The sequence below is a fragment of the Sceloporus occidentalis genome, unplaced genomic scaffold (assembly GCF_023333645.1).
Source record: "Sceloporus occidentalis isolate IW3139 unplaced genomic scaffold, rSceOcc1.0.p SCAF_309, whole genome shotgun sequence".
NCBI classification, from domain to species: domain Eukaryota; kingdom Metazoa; phylum Chordata; class Lepidosauria; order Squamata; family Phrynosomatidae; genus Sceloporus; species Sceloporus occidentalis.
In genome coordinates this window covers 249,253-252,500 of record NW_028317289.1, presented here as the reverse complement: position 1 = coordinate 252,500, position 3,248 = coordinate 249,253, and the positions used below count along the sequence as shown (strand labels likewise).

The 3,248-nt window shown below is 42.1% G+C and overlaps 1 non-coding gene across 1 annotated transcript; it reads right to left on the bottom strand.

Annotated features, from left to right (window-relative positions):
• Window positions 1–917: 917 nt before the first annotated feature.
• Window positions 918–1,047, bottom strand: LOC149274933 (small nucleolar RNA SNORA35). The gene has a single exon (XR_016279416.1). It is a non-coding gene; the product is annotated as a small nucleolar RNA SNORA35 (small nucleolar RNA).
• Between the last annotated feature and the right edge of the window lie 2,201 nt (window positions 1,048–3,248).

Below are 3,248 nucleotides of genomic sequence, written 5' to 3'. Positions count from 1 at the left end.
GTGACAAAAGGTGTGGTATAGTGATAGATGGCAGGTATATTAGACCAGCCTTAGTCAATAGTAGCCTGCTTTAACCCCTTCGTGACAAAGGCTGATTCTATTTTTTGTACCCTTCGTGACAATGGCTGTTTTGTCGTTTCTGCGGTGTTTGTGTTTAGCTGTAGTTTTCTCTTAACCCATTTACTAAACCCACACAAGTTATATATTGTTTTTTTCAGGACAAGAAGGGCTTTCTTCAGACACCATAATTTTTTTCATATGATGTAATTTCCTATAATAAAAATAATAAAATATGACGAAAAATTGAAAAAAAAACACATTTTCTCACTTTTATTTGAAAAATCTTTTATTCATCATAAAAAACTACTGAAAAAACCTGCTAAATAGATTCTACTATTTGTCCCGAGTTTAGAAATACCCAATGTTTTTATGTTTTTTTGCTTTCTTCTACACGTTATGGGGCAATAAGTACAAGTAGAGTTTTGCTAATTCAAAACCATTTTTCTCTGAATCTGGTAATTCTGTCTCTATGTGGTATTTGGGGCATCTTTGAAGCCAGCAAATTAAATTTACCCCACCAAACCATATATTTTTGAAAACTAGACATCCCAGGGTATTTTAGATGCTGATAGTTTAACCCTTTCCATGCACAAATCCTACCACCAAGCCTTGTCAAAGTTTGTGATAGTAATTGTTTTTGGTGTTTTTTTCACATACTTTGTACTTCAGGTGTGAAATTACAGCTCCTGGTATATGTTGCGGTCACACAACACCCCGATATGTGTTCAGCAACATCTCCTGAGTACATTGATACCCCACATGCATGGTTTGTCAGATTGTTTGGGGGCAAAAGGGCCACATTTGGAACATGAGCAATTCAAATTCAGTAGGAATTTTACATCTGGGTAAAGAAAAATGCTTGTACCCAACTATCAGTAGAGACAGGTTACAAGAAAGCCTGGCCTATCTCCAAGAAGGGATTTGATCTAGCACCTTAAGTGGTCCCTCATGCCACGGAATGGACACAGGGTTCACTTGACAGTGCAAATAAAAACGCTTAAAAATGGAGGAGCAAATAAAACCAAAAAACTGTAAATGTAACAAAAAAAACAAAAAAAAATACAAAAATGGAGCAGGAACAAAAAAAAAAAATTAAAAATGGGAAACTGTGTGATACAGCTTGAAGCAGTCACCGACACAGAGTGCAGGTTTTCCAGGGCAATCTGGACAGTAAAATGTGGTGTCCTTTCTTTGCCCCCTGCTGTAGCATACCCTGCATCTCTTTTGGGGATTCTGCTTCTTTGCTGTAGGGGGGATTTTAAAAATAAAATGGGTTGCCCCAATCCTGCTGTTTCCCATCACTACTTGGGGACCAGGTGCATCACGGTACAAGATACCTGAAATTACTTCGAGCTGAAACTGCAAAAAAGACAGCTTCAGCCCAGTGTCTGCTTTTTTGTGCAGCAAAAAAGCGTTATAGGTTGCAATTTGCATTAGATAAATTGCAACCTTCTTGTACCAGGCCTTTGTCTTCCTCATAATGAGGTAGGGCTGTAGGAGTTGATCTGACAGATCAACTCCACCCATGTGCTTGTTATAGGCCCTGATGCACACTGGCTTTGTAGTGACCCCAGCTCTGCCACGGACAGAAACCTCCACGGTTCTCTCATCGTGGATGGTGCTCAGCATGCACACCTCTTTTCTGTCCCTGAACTTCAATGCCAAAAGCTCCTCTTGGCGTAGAGCTGAGGTCTCCCCCTTTCCTAGCCGGGTTCGTGCCAGGTGTTGTGGGAAACCCACGCGGTTCTTTTTTATAGTACCGCAAGCTACCGTATCGAAACAATACAGCAGCTTTAACAAAGGGACGCTTGTATAGAAGTTATCTACATACAAGTGGTAGCCTTTGTTCATAAGGGGGAATATTAGGTCCCAAACAATCTTGGCACTGGTGCCCAGATGGTCTGGGCAACCTGGAGGGTCAAGGTAGCTATCCTTACCCTCGTATACCCGGAAGGCATGAGTATATCCTGTCTCGCTCTCGCAGAGCTTATACACCTTCACTCCATACCTGGAGCGCTTGGAAGGAATATACTGCTTGAATCCCAACCTTCCTTTATATTTCATCAGGGATTCATTCACGCAGATATCCCTTCCAGGTGTATAAACCTCTGGAAACCTGGCAGCGAGATGGGTAATCAGGGGGCGGATTTTGTACAGCCTATCAAACTGGGGGTCCTCCTTAGGGGGGCACAGGCTGTTGTCGCTAAAGTGCATGAAACGAAGAATCATTTCATACCTTTGCCTAGTTATAGTTTGGGCATAAATGGGGGTACTAAAGATGGGGCTGGTGCTCCAGTAGGAGCGGATGGAGGGCTTTTTTATAATGCCCATTAACATTGTGAGTGCCCAGAATTTAAGAAATTCTGGCACGTCAATGGGAGTCCATGGCTGTTTTGCCCAAAAAGAATTAGGGCTAGCAGCACGGTGCTGCTGGGCATAAATGTTTGTTTGTGTGACAATGTCTCCCAAGACATCGTCTCCCAAAAAAACCTGCACAAATTGCAGTGGAGTGAATCCTGTAACATCAATATTGATGCCAGGAATTCCAGAAAAAGGAGGGATAGCTGGCTTGTACCTATTAGGCGCTACCCATGCCTCTGGTGCACTGCCACGACTACGTGTGGCAGGCGTCCTAACAGCCACAGATACATCACTGACGCTGTATCAGTGGCCTCAGAATCTGTGGCCAAAAAGGCATACGCCTCCTCAGCCGTATACCGCTGCATGGTAACAATTGCAGCAAAAAATAGTGGGGAAGGAAAGGGTTAATGGATATAATAAAAACTAAAAAAAACACTAAAAAAAGTAAAAAAAAATGTAAAAAAAAACAAACCCCAAAAACAATTGCCACTATGCAAGATCACTGTTTATGCAGTGATCAATGGCAATGAAGGGGTTAATATTATATGGGTGGCTCTTATAAGAGCCTTTGGATCAATATATATATATTTTTTTATTAGAGAATACCTGAAATACCAGAAAACACACCGATCTGTCTCTCTCCCTCACTAGAAACAAGTGAAGGAGGGAGGCAGATCAAAGGCAATGTTTAGAAAACATTGCCTTTGATTTAGCAAATCATGATCACTCTTATGAGTGATCTGACCACTAGGGGTGTTATTCACTGGATGTCCATGACATCCAGCAACACCCCCCCCGATGATGACAGCAGGCTCCGCCCCCCGGCT